Genomic DNA, 20,117 nt, shown 5'->3' with positions numbered 1-20,117 from the left:
TCACATAATTTCTTGTGGGAAAACGGATAGGCTCCAGCATGCCCGTGACCCTCGCGAGGAAAAAGCGCTTCGGATAATGGATGGATGGAATTTTTTTTAGAAATGAAACTTCTAGCAAAATAATCACGCAAAACAATTATTTAATACATTAATTAATTAAAGACAAACTAACTTAAAAAGCCTTTCTAATTGAGATCATTGCTATGTGGAGAACTATCTCTGAAAAAGCTGAAATGAATAAAATAAAAATCAGTACATAATCATTTAACTTGACAAAAGGGTCCCAAATGGGCTACGGAAGATAGCGAAGATCAAAGGAAAGACAGAAAGAGGGAAGGCTGATCAGCTTGTTATTCTGTCCTCACCATTTTGTCCCTCTGTTCCAACTGCTTCCCTGCAAAGGCTCACAACAGGACAACAGCAGAGGTCTTTGGGACTCCTATTAGCCCTCTATTAGGCTGCTGTCAGAGAGGAAGCCAACGGTCACCCCTCCTGTGGTTGCAATCATGACCCCCCAGTCAGACTGTGCCCCCCTGGGATCTATGGCAGGAAAGTAGCCGGACAGAGGTAGAAATGAAAGCCCTGTTGGGTTCTCAGGGGCGAGGACATTGTGATTACTTTTCTTTGGCCTTTAGAGCCAAAGCCGCCCCGAGTTTCACAGCTGTGCTGCTGATTGGCCACACCGAAATGAAATGTTCGAGTATGAAATTCTGTGGATTTTCATGGGTGGAAAAGGTACATATTGGGATTTTGTCGTCTTCCAACTATTCCACACGCACGCACGCGCGCGCACACACACACGTACACACACACACACACACAGTCTCCCCGAAGCAACTAGCTCCCTCTCACTCTCTCCCAACCACATTCTACTCATGTTTGCTCACAATCTTTTCCCATTAAATAGGAAACAGCAGTGGCTTGATCGAGTTTGTCACCCCTGTGTCGTAATTAATGTCAGCACGGCTCTGTTTCCGTAATACTGTGATTAGCACACCTGTCGACAAGCTCCACAACATCAACCCCCTACACCTTAGATCACAGCATTCTATCATCTCCTATGGAAAATTAACCATAAGACAGAACATGAAATTTAGCAAGCTTTCCAATTACCTGGAGATTAATCGACACCTTTAACCGTTTACTGTAGGTCGCAGTGAGCGAGAAGGTCAATCAGATTCATGAGACGAGGACCGTGGATGTATGTGTGTCCTCAATGAACACTGTGTAACACGAGGTCTTTGGTTGCACTCTCCTTTATCAGAGGCATTAAAAATAAATAAGGATCCAAGTCCATTCAAGATGCACATAAAACAGCCTATAAATTCATGGGTTAAGCAGACAAGAGAGGGATGGGGGAACATTGCCAATGTTTTTCAACAACAGCGTTATGACTGGATTTTGGGTTAAGTCACAGTTGTTATGATGTTGCCAATTGCAATGCAGTTGGGCTGAGTTAAAAAAAAAAGAAGAAGAGAATTGATATTGAATCGATTTTTCTTTTCAAAATAAAACCAATAATTTATTATTTTAATCTCTTTTTCCCATAAATTCGTAAGAATAAAAACATTTAAAGGCCTTTTTTTATTTTACTGTTTTCTTGATATTTAATGTTCACATGAATTAAAAAGTATTTTCTTTTTTATGAAAAACCTGACTCATTGCACTTTAAAAAAATTGTCGTTGCGTCTACCGGGTGGATTATTTTAATGATTCTTTTCTCAATCCTGTCAATCAATCTGCCGTAACGACGTAGTGCATGCTCGTTCCTAGCTGCACAAGCACACCTTGAGTGTGTGTAGCATGTAGCCGCTGAGCTTCAGACTCAGCCATTCATCGTTGTAGCTCCACCGAGCTGACCAGAGCCACAAGAGGACATTTGTCTATGAAGTGAGGCCGGCTGCAGAGACTGATGAAGATGATGATGAAGATGAGCTTGCATGTTAGCGACATTTGAGAGGCGTTTCCCCCGGACGAGCAGGAGAGCTGGTAGGATGGTCTTCCGCATGTGCATTTTTTAAAAGCGCCAAACGTTTGGCTTCTACTTTTCGCAAAAATCCTTCAATACACCTTTAACACAAGCTTTTTCTGCATCATGCATGCTCCACCAATGCCCAGATGAGTACGAAGAGCCCTGACTGTTTTACTCTGATTGCACCTATCAGCTTTTATCTTTCCTTTATAGTAGTGTGCACACTCCACAGTTGGGGAGGCGAGGGGCGGAGTTTTTCTTACCTCATTTGAAGTCATGTCTTCAATTGTGCACGAACTTGCACACGCTCCATGAACGAACCTGACACAGATGCTGCAGTTACGCTTTGGGCCAGAGGTGGCAGTTGCGAGTAAAAAAGTGACAAACTGCACAAAGATCCTTGAAGGGATTATAACACATTTCTTTCATTAATAAATTAAATTATTTAACCAGCTACTGCAGCCTCTGCAAAATTTAATTTGGAATTTAATGTGTGTGGAGTTTTGACCATTTCCTGGATTCTTAAGAGGAATTGATGTTCCATAGTTAATAACAGATTGAATTTAGTGAATCAAATCAGATAAAATAGAAGTTTAAACAAACTGAACTCTTTTGAATTTAAATGATATTTGTAGTGGCTATGCAATATTTTATATTTCTTATGATGTTGATGTTATCAGTTGCTTTGCAGTAGTCATGTCAGTCACTCTTAGGTCCTGTATTTTAATTTTTTAAGTTCTGTATTTGTCACTCTTATTTTGTCATATAGGCCTTTATTCTGTCATTTCGTACAGTGCCGAGATTTTATCTACGCACGCCGAGGCTTCCCATCCCATCCCTACTCTTCTATGCAAGCTGTTCTTCCATGTGTTCTGCATCCAGCAATGCTAGCTGTGCTTACTTTGTACTTTGGAGCTCGCTGTGTCCAACCCGCTCAAGGTTCTTAGCCAAGGTTTCTCCATTAAAGTGTTTCCATCTGAATCCCGCCCTGCTTTCTGTTGTTTATTGTATTTTTGTATAAAAATACTTTCTGTTAACCAACTCCCATGTCTTGTCTCTGTTTTGGTCCGAGTGCACACCTCACGTGGATGATCAGCATTGCTTGTTTAGTTCCTTGTTAAACGTGTGTCATTAAAAGCTATTAAGGCAATTATCTTAATGTTGTGTTAACAGAGGAAGGGAAAGGGAGGAATTCTGAAAAGGTAACATTGGACTTATTCAAAAGTAATACATTTTTGCATGACGCACAAATGCACACTCTGTCTTGCCAACCCCTTTCTTGCCAGTAACGAGGCGACTGATGACACCGACAATGAGCTGCCTTCTATGTTGAGCCTCAGGAGTCTGCCAAGCAGCCTCTTCGCATGTGGGGCCCCAGGTTGGCACACTCACCGGGGGTCTTCACTGGGGTGCTGTCCTGGGCAGCTTGCCCAATGTTGACAAAACCTGGTATCGCCTGCTGTCAGGCCATTATGTGTGCACCATGCGGAAGGAATCAATTAGGCTGAGCTCACAACACAGCACTTTAATATTTGACTTCTAATCAGTGGAGCATGGAAGCAAGCTGGCACTTCTAGTCTTGCTGATGTAGAAAATGAGGGTCAGTAAAGGGATCGCATAGTGCTCAAAAACGTGCGACGCATACGTCGGGGGAGGAGGTGAGAAACAGCCTCAAACAACAAGCTGGTCTTGTTGAAAAGGGAAAATAACCTCTTGTCCCTCGCAGGATATGAAAGCACGTCAGATCACTCACATGCAACCAGCTGTGAGGAATGAGGCAAAAACAAATCTGCTCACAAGAAAGCTGAGCTCAACGGAAGGCGAGTTGATGTGATAGAAAAGTGAATTGATGAGGCCTTTGAAACGGTTTTCAGATTGGAATACTTTTGGCTTTCTGCACTGCTGAAAATGAGAAAAGGAAGAAAGAAAGAAATGTGTCAGAATAGCTTACCAAAGGCATGTCATTCACCTGTCGAGTCTTGACAGTGTCGCTGAGACAAAAAAGAACAAAAGAAACAGAAAACCCCCGCCAGCATATTTTGCCTGTATTTTTTTTAATTGCTAAATGGACTGCTGACCATTATGCTTATTCAAATTATTGTGATTTAGCTACTGTACATGACTCATGTGCTTTGATTCATGCTGAATTGCTCCAGTCCGTCAAAAATAATTAATTATTTGATATGGCATTGAAAAAAAACCCAAGACTTCAAATACAAATTTCAAGCATGAAACATGGCCTGCTATCCTCACTTGTTTAGAGATGAAAGCGGGTTTACAGCTTAAAGCCTTAAGAAGTGAAGGCTATTTTTCCAGCTATTGGTTTAGTAATTCTGACCCTTCTTGGCTTGCTCATTAATGCTCCTATTTTTTTTTCTCTCCGTCTTCTACGTCTTTTCATTTCACTCCATCCTCATCTCTTCCTAATTAGCATACAGCCTTGACAACCAGAGCGGGGAAATGTGCCGGGACCACTACAGGGCTATACCATTGCAGCTTCATCCAAAGGAGCCAATAATAAGCACTTTTTTTGTTGTTGTGCTAATCACTGTCAGACAGATAAAATGAGGTGATGAATTGAGGATACAGAGATGCCCGGGCTGTCTCAAACAAAAATGTGTTGAGGTGAACCAAAGTATGCTGTATTATTGGTCTCTTCCAAGGTATGACAAATCGACCGAAGCGGGAACAATAATCTGAGCTTGAATGTATTCCCCTTTGAAGGTGTAACACAAACATTCACAAAACAATTCATTAGGCACACCTGCACATTCTCACGGCACGCATCCACAATAATAAAGAAAATATTGTACCTCTCTGACAGCGTAAATCTAAATTCAGCATCGCTATGTTATTATATTGTGCAGGTTTCCCTGCACTGCTTATGGCTGATAAATAATAAAACCACTAACAGATTGCACTTCATGCAGATCACCTTTCTACAATTACGCTTCAGTGCTGCACATACTTCCTTGTACAAACAAGCATCATGCAAAAAAACACAAGTATAAAAAGGTCAAAATCTGTTTCTGTAGCAAACAAATAATGAGCTATATAGGATGCAGACACACTGAATATGACAGCAATGATGTGCCTCAGCCTATCGAATCTTATCTACCTGAAATGAAGACAGGTGACGCAAACGCTTAGCTGCTTGTTCAATTGTACTGTAAAGTCATAACTATACTTGTGCAAAAATAGAGACTCACTTACACTCCAATGACTTAATAAGTGCAAATGTTTTTGTGAGGAAAAGAGCATCCAAGTGAACAAAGAACATTACTACTACTTCACATTGATAATTGTTAAATCATCCCAAAATAAGTGACTGGAAATATTGCACTTTTTTTGTATTATGTATAACATTAACCTTACCTTTTTTGAGAACAAGTGGAGCCAGATGTCCTCTGCTTTAGAAGCCACTCACTGTGAAGCAAACACACACAAAAAGTCCAGGGTGGATAAGTAGTTGTCACATATGAAAAATCGTCTAAGCTAAAGAGTCAGTCAGACAACAAAACCTATTCATGGCTTTAGTGTTATTGTTTGAAATGTGTTTTGACGTGTGACATTCCTTCTGGATCACTTCGACCGCAAACAGTTCTGAGTTGAGATGTTAAAAAAAAAGCCCTCTCCTTACAAACAGTAGGAATGGCAACACTGTGAAGACGTTCATGAAACGCTGTAAACAAGCATATAAGGTGCAATCAACCCACAGTCTCTCATTATGAATCTGGAAGAACTCACTATACAGTGCCATGAAAAAGTATTTGCCCACTTCTCAAATTCTTACTTTTTTCGTAGTCAAGTCAAAAGTGTTCTTGAGAATATGTTTCATTCTGGTTAATATTGCATTTGTGGAATATGAATTAAGCAGCAAAATCCACATTTTGTCCATATCAGGAGGCGGCCATTTTGCCACCTGCCACGTTGTGGACTGGAAATGGCATCACTGTGCCTAAAGGCTTAGATATCAAGTAGCAAATAAATAAATATCAAACATAAAATGCGATATTAAAATGGTGATTTTATTTTATGTGTAAAACATACATATATTCAAAGCGAAGAAACAAAGGACAACATTTGCTGTTCACCCTCACCTCAGTTAAGGTCAATGTTCATGACTCAACAATGTGGGAGAGACTGGGAAAAAATGACATCCATGAGAGTTCCAAGGCAAAAACCAGTGCTCACCAAAAACAACAAACTCATTATACTTTATTAATGCTAAATACATAAACCTGATGATTATACATTTCAAATAGGCTTTATTCGACTACTGAATATTTATCATATAAGGTTTATTGGTTAGATTTATTTGAGTGGTTTGTTTAAATGATCTATAAAAAAAACGACAATGGAAATTTGTCATGTAAAAAAATTGCATAAATATTAGGCTTGAAATATTTCTGAGTGAATTTCTGAAAGAACTAAAAATAAGTAAATAAATACATGAATAAACTTTTGATCCAACTCCCATATTGTCATGATGGAATAGAACAGGACCGTTCCCAGATTGTTTGCACAAATCTGAGAGGGAAGAATTGCCCAGATAAAGATTCAGGGAGGACCAGGAGCTATTTTGCCACACCTGATTGATGAATTTAATGACTGCAAGGTGTGTTCATCCCTATTGTCGGTGTGCTTAATTGCCGCCAGGCAACCACTTGGCTGTTTTCATTCCGTTCTTTCCACCCTACTGCCGCTCACTGTTTCCACATCTCCATTGGACTCAGGTTGTGAACTTGTAAGCTCCAAGTGAAGACTTGTTGACAGGAGTGGTCTGATCTCTGCTTTGATTGGACAGGTGTCAGTGTCTAACGTAAGACGAGCCCACCCTGCATACTTTAATTACTCCTTTTTGGGTGTTCTTCCGTTTTGCACAATCTATAGGCACACATGCAAAAGGCCATGTGGTATGTGTAGTAGGGCTAAGAATACGCCTGAGAAGTGGGTAAGCTCACATATATGTTGCTGCCAAGGCACGTCTCTGATCCCAGCTGCTCCCTTTCCGGCATGGTTCTGCCAAACCACTCGCGGGCATCAAAGAGAGGTGACTGGACACCTGCGCCTGTCAATCTGTCCGTCTGTCCATCTGGAGCACTAAAACCCAATAAGACCATCGGCTTGCTTTGTTCTGTGGGTCTTATTTCTGGATCGGGGACACAAGAACGAGGACACCGCAGACATCATTTATTTTGACAGGATTATTTGGCCCAACGTGACATCCGCATTTCCTTGTGCATGCCAGCTAATGCGGCAACAGAGATATACTTTTCATTTGTCTCGTGACAAAGGAGTGGCAGATTGAATATAAATAAGAAGGGAGAGGGAGGAAGAGAGGAATGGATTGAAACAGGCTGTGGGCAACACCGTCATGTGACAAGCATGACAACTGAGAGAAAATGCGATACCTGGCCTTGTCCTTGATGTGAATAAGAGCATGATACATCAAAAAGTCAGAGGGAAGAGAGATGGCTATTACCGGGAGAAGAAAATGAGGAGAAAGCGGCTATTTATAGCAGCAGTGTAAAAATATGCTAGGGATTGATTTAATATTTCCCTAAATGTAGAACCCCTGAGTGTTAATCATTCATATTTTATTAGGAACAACTATCTTAATGTTATGCTATGTAATAAAAAGAGAAGAATGCTTAAGGAGCCTCGTTGTACGGGAAAGAGGGAAGAGTAAGTTTTAAGTAAAGTGACTGAATTGGAAGCAGTGGGAGAGGATGGACTATTTATTATTAATATTTAATATATATATTTAATATTTTATATTTATATTTTTGCGGGGTTACACTATTATCGCATGGGGCTTGTCATGCAATGAGATCAAAAATTTTCAATAACAGAGGAACGCTCCCACCCTGCCCTCATGAATGGGATGGGCTGGAATGGATCTTCACATCTGTTCAGGATGATCCAGATGAATTTTGGCTGAGAGGAAAAACGTGCAGCAGCCCTGATGGTCTTTTCTTTGATTGTCTGCCTTCTCATCTGCTAGGAGGCTGATTGATTTCAGTGGGCTGGAACCCCGGACTGCCCCTATTGATCCCCTATCCCAAATGCTCTCTCTCTTCCAATTAAGAGTTCACTAAGCCGCCACTATAGAATACTCCTAGAATATAAATGCCAAATTCCTGCCAACACCTTAATGTTACTCTTGCCTGTCTCACCTCACTTCCCTATTTCTACCTCACTTCCCTGATACTCTTCTATTCTACTTAATGCTCAATACCTTTTGAACAATGCAGCTGGTATTTGTTAAGATGTATTTGATTGTACTGCGATAGCAAAGGACTCTCGCTATTCATTAAAGATAAGCATAGAAGATTTCCCATACAACACTGAGAATCAATCTCTTCACCAGCAGCCAGATTTGAGGGATTAAAGCGATTTGAACTACTTCAGCATGAGTGTCAAGCAAAGTAGATCAAACTATGCACCGGGTAAGAATTACATCAAATACGCAAAGTTGTGAGAGCAGAGAAGCCGAGTTTTATTTTTGTTTATAATGGGAAGAGAATAAACAATGTCTGACTCTAATTTGATTTAATTGACATGTATACTTTCAACAAATACACACTCTAGTCTATTTTGAGGATTCAGTCGTAGAGAAAAAGCAGTTCACAAGCAGGTCACTTGTACCCCTGCTGCACAAGGTTTTAAACCTGTAGTCACATCGCTTTGGCGGAGTGAGAAAATCCAATTTCAGAGATCTGTAATTCCATAAACCTTATTACGGCAACACAATGGTTGCTGCACCCCGAGGCACAAAGTGTGGGTGGGGGGTGCGGGGAATGGTGTGTGCTGGAGTTGTGACCAGGCTCAACATGGGGCGCAGGCATGGTGACGGACACAGAAATGGAAATTCAGACAGTTGAAGTGTGGAAAATAAGGGAAAGGGAAAATACAAAGACCAGTGTTCTGGTACACTGAAGTAAGATGAACACTATAGAATACAGTATTGGGATCAGCTCTGTTTAACTCATTTGCACACAAAACCGTATAAAACATTCTATTTTAAATATTGCCATGGTCTCAAAAACTTATTTATATGTTTTTTATGCAGGAGCATACAGAAGGCTTTGATGCAGCCTCTGAACTGAAAAGGTCGCTTAAAGCAATGGTACACTTTAAAAACATCATCCATTCAACCGCTTATCCGAGGTGAGGTCGCGGGGGCAGCAGCTTTAGGAGGGATGCCCAGATTTCCCTCTCCCCAGCCACTTCAACCAGCTCCTCTGGCGGGGTCCCAAGGCATTCCCGGGCTAGCCGCGAGACATAGTCTCTCCAGCGTGTCCTGGGTCGTCCCCGGGGCCTCCCGCCGGTGAGACCTCTCCAGGGAGGCGTCCAAGAGGCATCCGAACCAGATGCCCGAGCCACCTCAGCTGGCTCCTCTCAACGCGGAGGAGTAGCGGCTCGACCCTGAGACCCTCCCGGATGACCGAGCTTCTCACCCTATCTCTAAGGGAGAGCCCGGACACTCTGCGGAGGAAATTCATTTTGGCCGCTTGTGACCATAGGTGAGGGTAGGAATGTAGATCGATTGGTAAATCAAGAGCCTTTCGGCTCAGCTCCTTCTTCACAACGAACTGATACAGAGCACCGATCCACCTGTCGATCTCTTGCTCCATCCTACCCTCACTCGTGAACAAGACCCCAGGAGAATGGGTGGAGGAGTTCACTAAAAACAAAACACTAAAATGACTAAAAACACAAAAACTCCATTAAAAACTGTTTGGTCAAAAATAACCCAACTATCAAAAATGGACCGATCCTCTACTTTGAGTCAAGAAATGGCTCAAAGTTGGGTCAAATTGACCCATAAAGTGGATCGGTCCATTTTTGATCCAACTGTTTTTAAAGTGTAGTTATAACAAAAAATGGCCAGCAGTTGGCAGCAGAGTACAAGAGATCAACCAGGGCCACGTTGTAACAAGCTCTTTTCCCCACTGTTTTGAACAGGTTTGTGAGTAATGATGAAACTTAGGTATATTCTAATGCTAATTGCTGCAAAACAGAAACAAATAGAAATACTATACATTTTTCCTGATGAAAGACGAGACTAATCTTAATTTGGTAGGTTCCATGTTTTGATAGCAATAGAACACAGCATTCTGTGGGCCTTGCAAAATCAGTAAAAATCCAGTAAAACATCCAAGAGCGTTGCTTCAGTGAAAATGTTAAGAAGGCATGTTTTGACTTGAATTAATCTATTACATTTATAAAGTAGATCAGGGGTGTCAAACTCATATTACCTCAGGGGCCACATGGAGAAAAATATATTAGCATGTGGGCTGGATCGATAAAATCATGATATATATATATAAATAACTTAAAAACAATTGCCGTCAATTATACGCACATTTTTGCAGGCCAGCCCTAAATAGAGGGGCTCAACTGTAAATATACTGACCAAAAATAACACAAATGCAAACGGAATGAGGCAAGACTTTGCCCGTATGAGTTCTGGGTGTGTTTTATCTAGCCGTTTTGCATATATGTTGATCCCAGAATGCATTGTGTTATATATGTTTTGATTGTGGCCGGCTGATTAATTGGTCTGGCAATACTAATTTTTTTATTTTACCAAATCATCTCGCGGGCCGGATTAAACCCCTTTGCGGGCCTGATCCACCTCCTGCCACACATGCATCAAATTATACTTTCAGGACAGTAGCTTAGTTTTTTCTTTGGCTTTTTTTTTTTGTGACATTGCATTACTGAACTCGTGGCACCATACAAGTCGTCACTTATCATAGTTTAAGTTAAATTATGTTTCATTTTGGCACATTTATATAGAAGATTTTTTTCCCCGGTTCTTGTTTTTTACTGCATGATAGAAATATACTTCAATCCAATCCAATCAAATCATCTTCAAGTTATGCTTTCCTCATTAAAAACGTTTCTCTGCCTATGATTGGGCAGCTAAGTTTAATTTGCAAGTTGTGTCCAGTGATGGCCTCTCACAAGCGCCATTCATTAACAGTGTGTACACAAACGCTGAGACACCACAACAGGGGAGTCAACCCTGGCAATTGCCTCGAGCCCTGAGCTCAAGGTGGCCCCGAGAGACGGCTGACATTGGCCCATGTCAATGACGCAACTGGAAGCATACATACATTGCATGTAAGAATTTCCCTAAAGGGCCCTAGCAGGATTGTAGTCAAACATACAAACAACAAAACAAAGTGAATTTATCACATAAGGCGTAGTCTTTCCTGGGGTGGTGATGGGGTTCTAATTGCACCACAGAAAGACAGTGGATTTTCGTTCATTGCGCGAAATAAAAATGTATCAGTGGTAATGAAGACCGTAATGTGCATTTGCACAAGACTGAACACCGGTCCGCCCTCCCGCCACCACAAACCACAAACGCCCACAGTGTGTGGATATTAGTGGAAATTAAGTGCATTGTAATACTATATTATTTTTGTTGAAAGAATATCACCTTTTATCCAGACAATTGAGAACTACTTTTAATTTTGAAACCATTTCATAATGTCTCTTTAAAGATAGCACATCATTCATTGTAGGTGTTAGGGGGAAGCCATTTCACACCTTGACTGATTGATTGAGATATAAATCTAGGTTGTAATCATTATTGAGAGTTGCTGTCCCAACACTTTCATCCAGATGCTGTATTTTCTTGCATCCTCCAACAATCTAATCTGGGGGTTATTTTTGGAGCTCATTGGGTTATGTTTTCACTAAACCGAGTTTGAGAACATTGTATCCGCTTTTCAAACATCCCACCACATTTTTGGTACATTTTGCATGCCTTTCAGCCTGTCGTTGTCTGAGTGCTCTCAATGAATGTTTTACTAAATCCCCGCGAGGAGGAGTGGAGTGTGTCTGCCACGTTAAGCACATGAGCACGCACCTGAAGAGCCAGTTGCACACACTGGAGGACACACACTCATTAGATGGTAGATGAAACAAGAAGATTAAAAAACTCTTCAAATCTATATGTGACACTCAAACTTGGGATGAAGCAGATAAAAATAATTATGCTAGTAATTACGATTATGGAAATGAGATTTGTCTTATCAGACAGAATCGCTGCGGATGAAGAGCTCCCAACCTCCCACTTGCTGCCTTTAGCAAGTTAATACTGTCATAAGTTATTCACAAGTGCGACAAAACTGCAGCAAAAGGTCACAGATGACCCGGGGATCTAAAATTTCATTGGAGCACGGCCCCAATATAAAATGTAGTAATATTACAAGGGTTTAGTATCATCTTTGCTATTTAATGATGGTGAGTCTCATGAGACTGAAAGAGCTCTTTTTGAAGGCGAGCGGGGGTCTCACTGCAGCAACCCGTGAGGCGCCTGCACCACTGCAGCTCAGACACATACAGGGAAAGGATTGGAATCTGGATTGTTCTAAGAAATGGCCAACCCACACTGGAATTAAAGTACACACACACAGATACATGTGCACGCACACATTAAGACACACCAACAGTGCAGTATTTGCTTTTGTTGGGATGGGAGAGTGTGCGAGGTATCGTCAAAAGAGCCCCTCTGCCATACGACCATTAGAGCCGCAGCACTGAGACTTACACACTGATCTCCTGATGCTAATTCAGCGCATGGCCAGTTAACCGCAGATCACACTGGAACAAGCGAAGCGCTACTCACAGCAGGCACTTTTAATGTTTGCCAAAGAATGCATAAAATATGATTCCCACTCCAGCAGTAAAAACCTTGTGGAAATGGGATGTGGAAGGGTGTGCTTATTAACCTTCATTTATTGTTTTGGGGTATGTTGCGCAAAAATTTAAGCCTTTACAAATAAAATATATACATTAATAAATAATATTATCTTTAATGATTATCTAGCTATCCATCTATCTATCTAATGCTTTACAAAGTGCTGGTTCATTCTGAACACACACAAAGGGCCCTATTTTCGTAGACAGGCTCCCGTTCGCTAAGCAAAAAAGCAAGCGCAACTTCATTGTCGTACTGGGGCAAGTCTAGTTTGGGACCGCGTTGCTCCTTGCTGGGCATTCTGAGGCTGGCGTGCCCCCGTCGCACTTGGCAATTTGGTGACAAAGTACAACAGTGTAAAAACTGGTACATTTGTTGCCATGGCGGGCAAGTCCATTTTAGCGTGTTTTAGGGTAGCAACAACAAACTGATAATATTGATAAAAATCGATATTTGATTGAGTGGTGGAAACTAATTTAAGTATTGATTTGTTGCGTCATCGTCCTCGTGAGTGGCTTTGTTGTCATTTGCGGCCATGTCATATATGCGTGTTTTACGCACGCGACACGTCAGGATGATCACGTGACAGTCCAAAATGGCCGATACTGTACTGAATGCAAAAATATTCATAAAAAAGTGCCATAAAATCATAATCGCTCAACATAAACATTTTTTTCAGGGAAGAGTTGAAATTAACCATTTTACAGAATACCTGGTTAGTTTTTTATAAGTCTTGTATTCCTTTACACGTAAGGTAGCTTTACCTTGTTATGACAAAGGAGAGCAGTATAGTATAATTTGCCTGGCTAGATAAAATGTGTTTTTTTATAGGGCTGGGCTTAATAAAAAAAAAAAAATCAAATCATTGATATTGAAATTCCTTTTCGAGCCTCATATCAATTCATAAAACCATGAATCGTTTATTTTAATATCTCTTTTCCACCATAAATTTATAAGAAAATAAAATTTTAAACATCTAGGTTTTTTTTTTACATTTATTGTTCACATGAATTTAAGTATTTTCTTACATTTATGAAAGGCCAGCCTTATTGAACTTAAAAACAATTCAGAATCTTTCTAATTTATATTTACAATTTTTGAATTCGAATTACGAAAACACTTTCATCTCATCCTTGCTGATCCCAATGTTTGTGTAACATTTAAGGCATTATAACACTAAATCCTTCAACCAGTTACTTCCTCCGCAAAATGTAATTTGGAATGTAATATTTGTAGAGTTTTTTAATCATATCCTTGATATTTAAGACTTGATGTTCCATAATTAATCAATATCGGATTGACATGAAGTGAATCGAATTGAAAAAAATCGAATCAAACTGAACTCTTGTGAATCGAAATAAGAATTGATACTATACTATATTTTTATTCACTGGTCTTTTTTGCCCATGAATTGTTCAATATGGGGTCATTCTGTGCTTTTTCCAATATACTTCATTAATGATGTAAAAATACTGTATACTTGTGTTGTACAGCTGCGCTATACTGTAGTTTCATCATCGCTGTAATTCTGTGCAATGTGCAATGTCGTAATTTTTTGCAGGGAGGAGAAAAATTAACTTACCATGTTCTCGTCTACATTCAACGCTGTTTAATCTGCCAACACTTCTGCAAAGATGAAGTTAAATGTTCTTACTTTAAGTTGTTTATTTGTAACTCCCATCTTTAGTTACTGTGAAACGGACATCCACTACCTTAATGCTATCATACAGTAAAAGCCAGACATGCAATTATATCTAAACGGCATGTTTGTTCAACCATTAACATTGCTTCATCAAAGAGAGCAGGCCATTTTTAACACTTTAGGTTGGCCAGTAATTAGTAAAAACAACACCCTACGTGTGGACTGACCAATAGTATGTATTTTTTGAAAAAAATCGGATTTGCGAGGTTTTCCGCCGATGCCAGCAAGTATGGGATTATAGAACAGGACATATCTGAATATAAAAGTAAACAGGTTGCTAATTGAGAAGGTCATTAAACAAGAGAGGAGCAGAAAATAGCAGTCATTCCCTTTTGGTCGAGGTGACAGTAAAATGGACAGAAGTGGGTGCATCTCATTCTCTAGTCATGTGTGATCCCCACAGAGACCATTGTGTGGTGTCACCTTGACAGCTGTCACTGATACCCACCACCTGTCACCTCGCGTCCAAAGATGTGGACGCATCCATCCACAATGCGTTTATCGATAGTGTGCCATGAAGACGATGTCCTTTTCTTCATCAACAGCTTGAGTCAACAGCCGCCGCATTAGCATACAATAAATATTCATGTGAGTGCCTTGGCTACCTCGCCACCACTTCTGCACATTTTCCAGCCACTTTACAAAACAGCACGTCAAGCGCCTTACAAATCCCACACGGTCACTTGTGTATTCACAGCACGGCAGCGCCAAACACCATCAACAGGTCTCAAGGTCGCCACTCCTAGATTGTGAGCGATTTTAATTTGCCTCTGAAAGAGATGACTGATGGTGGTGGGAAATACAGTACAGGCATATAAGCACACAAGTGCACAGTAAATTATGTAGAGTAAATTTGACTCTAAATTGAGTCTATTTGGTCTCACTGTAAATATAATAAAAATGTACACTTGGAAGAGAGTGAAATAAAAATGTGTTTGGTCTCCTCTTGGATATAAACAAACAGTAGGAGTGGCGTAGCTCAAGTGGTAGAGTGGCAGTCTACCAAGCTGAAGGTCGTGAATTTGTTTCTCAACCTTGAGTGACTTTTTTTTGTTAATTTTACTCTCTTTCAAGTACGTATAAATTTGACTCGAAATTGAGTCTATTTGGTCCCACTCTAAACAGAGTCAAATTGACTGTCTGGTTGTGATTTTGTGCTCACTTCCTATTAATGCCGTGAGTTAGCAGAAAATGTCATGCACATCTGTGGGCGTGCATGGGCGATTGTGCGTGTGTGTGTTGCCTTGGGGACAAGTAAGACAGGTGGACTTAGCGGGAGCATCCTCCTACTTGAGTCCTCAGGCATCTCAGTGAGAAAAGAGGCCAGTTGATGTGGGGGTTAGAGCTTCCATGGAAGAGTGCGTTGTGATAAATAATGAATGCTTTAAGAACATGTATCTCCCTGAGCTTCCTTCCTTTCTTCCTTCCATCCCTCCATCCTCACATTTGTTCATCCATCCGCCCATATCGCTGCTAACATCATGGACCATTGAGCTGGCTCCAACATGAATATTTCACCCTGGAGGTCACTTCTCGCAGCCCCCTCCGCATAACCACCACAGCTTAGTGGTAAGTGGTGACACAAGCTCTTGACCCATACAGATATTGACAAAACACGGATAGCGAGAATATTCGAGAATATGAGCGTGGTTGTATGGGAGAGGCAGCTGTAATAATGGCGACCCTCGAATAGATGGATGGCGAGTAGCTTAAAAAAAAAAAGGGTCGAAAAGGTAAACAAACCAAAAGTGTCCTACTGGGGAAACCCATAGTTTTTCAGCCTTGAAGTTGTCTCTAATTTTAGACAAGCACTCACTTGCAACCGGATTATATTTGGCTGAGTAAACTGAAGCTGACACAATGAACATACCGTATTTTAAAAACAACACCTACTGAGACAAAGAGTCCATTTCATCCAACACTAAGTGTCCAAATGCAGCAAACCGTAGTGGTTTAAACACTTTCTAAAACACAAACAGATCCTACAGAGTGTAAAGTGCCAACTTCTGCCTTTGAATTCCAAGTCACAAAAGGCTCGAATCAAGCCAGCCGCATAATACATCAAGCCCAGTCTTGTTTTAGCCCAATGAGCACTGCCACATGACAAATATCAGTGACCGACAGAACAGATGAGAGTATTCATGTGTAAACTAGGGCAAAAGCTCCAGCACTGTACCTTCTACACACGAGAAAAGTCCTGCACAGGAACAAGCCGCCACTACAGGCTCATACACATCTTTTTGTGTTCTGTCATACAATGCACACAGATAGAAAAACACACACCTGCTCCGGCAAGTCGGTAGCATCTAGTCCCGTCCGGTCTGTTCAGATCCAGTCGCCTGAGTGAGGATCGCTTCCCACCCCCCGCGCAGCCTCGGTGCAGATAGCTCACTGTTAGAAACGCACTGACAAGTGAAAGGAGAGAGGCGTGGTCTCACACCAGATAAATACAAGAGGGAGGGGAAGAGGGAGGAGAGTGTTTCTCTCAATTTACAATTCAATTTTGCCGGATTTTTTTCCTCCCCTCCAGCAATTCTCTCCTACTTCCCTCATCACGTAGCATGTTGTCACTGTTAATCCTCCTGACTTTTTCATCCTGACCTGCTCTCCCAGTTGCCAGAAGTTTTTGCTTTTTATCTTGTGTGCTGCTTACTTTGGTATGTTTCTCATCTGCAGCCCTGACCATCTGTCTGAGCCAGAAAGCTTCACCTATTCACACTCTGATAAAGGCAGAGGCTCATAGGGGAGTGAGAGAAAGAAATGGGAGGGAATGAGGGATCAATCTTCATGGGGCAGCGGTGGGGAGGGAAGGCTCGCACAGCCTGGCACACACACACAATATCCATCAGGCTGGCACCTCTGAGGCCAGCAAGCTGCACAGTTGTTCCAGGCAGGCAACACTCGGGATTGGGCTCATACGCACACAAATCAAAGACAAAACACAGAGTCGCCTCGATTTAGCCACAAGCATGCAAACTCCTTGCATGGCTGACTTCACACAGCAAATCCACAAAAACAATTTCTTCTTGACAAAACAAACAGTATCTACCAAGACGGATAATCCTATGAAGTCGGAGAGGGAGGGGACAATTCAAACCCACACAGAAGGACGAGTAGTGTGTCCCGAATCCCCCCTTGTTTGATGCCAGGTATTTCTCCTGAGTGCACGTGTCACCTCCTAACCCTGACCATGGAGGGAGAGGCAAAGAAGAGGGCAGAGACATCAATCACTGTCCTCTATGGCCGTCCCATGATGGATGCAACTGTTTATCCCTTTCTGCAGGTTATTTAGGTGCAGTCACAGCCAGAGAGATTGCTGATGGAGAACTCCTCGCCTCTCCTTTCTCACCCGGCCGAACAACATCGCTCTAATCTATTATCTGAATTTTGAGGGTTTTCTCTGTGGAAATTTGAAGCAGGGGTAGAGAAAGATTAATTGTCTGCCCCCTCTCAGTGTTTTCAATTACAAGGCCTAAAATGAATTATTCTTCCTTCAGCTTGGCCAAACTGAATTTGATGTCAATGGATGAGATTAAAACCAAGAGAACATTCTAAAGCAGGGTTCAACAATTCTGGTCCTCGCGGTCCGCAGTCCTGCAGGTTTTAGATGTTTCTGCCCACTAGCACACCTGATTCATCAGCATGCCTGATAACGATCCTGGTCTTTAGTATCAGGTGTGTTGGTAGGCTGAAACATTTAAAAACCTGCAGGACTCCGCACCTCAAAGACCAGAATTGATTAATCCTGTTCTAAAGCATTTTTCAGGCTCTGTAAATGTAAATGTATTTAAAGTCAACGCATATCAGATCATGTTTAAGTTTGTGGGAATGCTTACATAAAACAGTTCTGTAACTTTCCCTAAAATGTTGGATTCTAGAAAATGCCGAATGTTTTTCCTGAGTGGTGCCGACATACCAACACAGCAGCCCATTGACAATACTTAGGCACATGGATTATTCATGCTCCAACTCTCTTGCTCACTCTTGCATGCTCTTCAGCTGACTTGTAATTGGGTTTAGCAGTATGGATCACCAAATGTATTCCACGTCTAACCAGATCACATGAACAAAAAACCCAGGTGCAATGAAAGACAGCAATGAATAAACAAGAAAGAACAGCAACTAAAAATTTATTTTTGAGACAATCAAGGCATTGAGGAGTGATGGCTCGTCAATAGAGGGCGCTAGTGTGGTGCCCCCAGCTGAGTCACTTTGAAAGGAACAAAAAATTAATTTTGAAAATGATATATTATTAGCGATGATCAATACCACTTATTGCTTTTAGCAATAGCACTAGTACTTTTGATACATATTTTCTCCCCCAAAACAATCAGATCATTCTAAAGAAATACCTATATATCCCAAAATAGCAGTTTTCCTCAAAATTGCATGAAATTAATGGCAATTTTCTATTCTTATGATTTGTCTTTTCTATTTGCTGATCGTAAAACGGCCACCATGGGCGTTGTGTGTACCGATACCGTGAAACTATAAGGCTGCAACAAACACGATTATTTTGCTAGTCGACTAATCACCAACAGTAACCACGATTAGTCGACTAATCCGCTCTTATGTAAATCGCGGCATATTGCACTAACAAGCAGCTGCTCTTTTAAAACCATCATTAGCTAACAGCTTGAATTTGTTAAAGGTATGTACAAATTAACAATGAAGTCAATTAAGATTATAGTACATTCAACTTTGATTACATTTTGCTGCATCTACCAGCATTCCTGACATGTTTATAAATGATGGAGCAAATTCATTGGCTTTAGAATTTTTTGTTGTAAATGTTTAGTGCATTTTAAAATTGAAGCAAAAACTAGTAGCACGAATGGAGTAGATGCCACGGACTTCCGACTTCCGGGTTTCACACATCAGCGCCGTTTCTAACACTCGCACCCCTCACCCCTGCGGCCCCCAACGTCTCAGCTCTCTGAAATGCTTGGGACAACTGAGAGACACACTACACGCTCGCACCCATCGACGGGAACGCGCAACCGAGGGGCACAAGGGTGGAAGCGCAAGCACTGGGACGCGGCCCACACGTCGCAAACAGCAACCGGAAGCGCTGATGTGTGAAACCCGAAAGTCGGAAGTCCCACCTCCTCTGTGGCATATACCCCATACTATGAAATTATCTATAAATATAAAAATTTATAATTGTTAACATATTTCCCTCTTCTTGGGGATCAAGTCTTTTTTTAAATAGAAGGTACTGGGGGTGTGAATTGCCTAGTAGCTTGCGATTCGATCTGTATCACGATTCATAGGTCACGATTTGATTCGATACCGATTAATTACGAATCTATAAGTCAATTATTGTGATTTTTTTTTTTTACTCAAATTTAGAAAATACTCATCAATAAACTTGTACATGTACACTGTAAGATTTGTATGAAAATGTACTTCAGGCTTATAAATTGTGGTCCACCGTATTTAACAAACAAACAAATCAAATTTAAAGGCTTAATGTTCCATTAATATAACATTCTTCCATGCTTAAAGTGTGAACCCTAAATCTAATTAAGACATTTTGTTGAGTATTTCCATCAAAAATTGATCTTTAAAAATAGATTCGGCTGCAAATTAAATCGATACAAGAATTGTGCGCTGTAATATCGCGATATATTGCCAAATAAAAAAAAATTAACACCCCTAGAAGAAATCAGATTAATACAACTAGGAAAATACACTGTGCTAAACACAACTAAAATGAA

General features: G+C 41.0%; 1 protein-coding gene across 5 annotated transcripts in view; it reads right to left on the bottom strand.

Annotated features, from left to right (window-relative positions):
- The window catches only part of sulf2a (sulfatase 2a), a 68,636-nt gene that overhangs the window by 32,858 nt on the left and 15,661 nt on the right, over positions 1-20,117 (bottom strand). For 3 of the 5 annotated variants that reach the window (XM_086087440.1, XM_086087441.1, XM_086087442.1), the window contains one exon: positions 5,348-5,398. The gene's annotated coding sequence lies outside the window, so the exon portion shown is untranslated. Of the gene's footprint in view, positions 1-5,347; positions 5,399-16,680; positions 16,831-20,117 lie in introns of those variants that run through there. The other 2 variants (XM_086087439.1, XM_086087443.1) reach the window with 1 other exon arrangement.

This window comes from Leptonotus elevatus, chromosome 10, assembly GCF_054856555.1.
Source record: "Leptonotus elevatus isolate MCC_2025b chromosome 10, RoL_Lele_1.0, whole genome shotgun sequence".
NCBI lineage: Eukaryota > Metazoa > Chordata > Actinopteri > Syngnathiformes > Syngnathidae > Leptonotus > Leptonotus elevatus.
The sequence above is the reverse complement of the archived record's forward strand: the minus strand, read 5'-3'. Positions and strand labels throughout refer to the sequence as shown.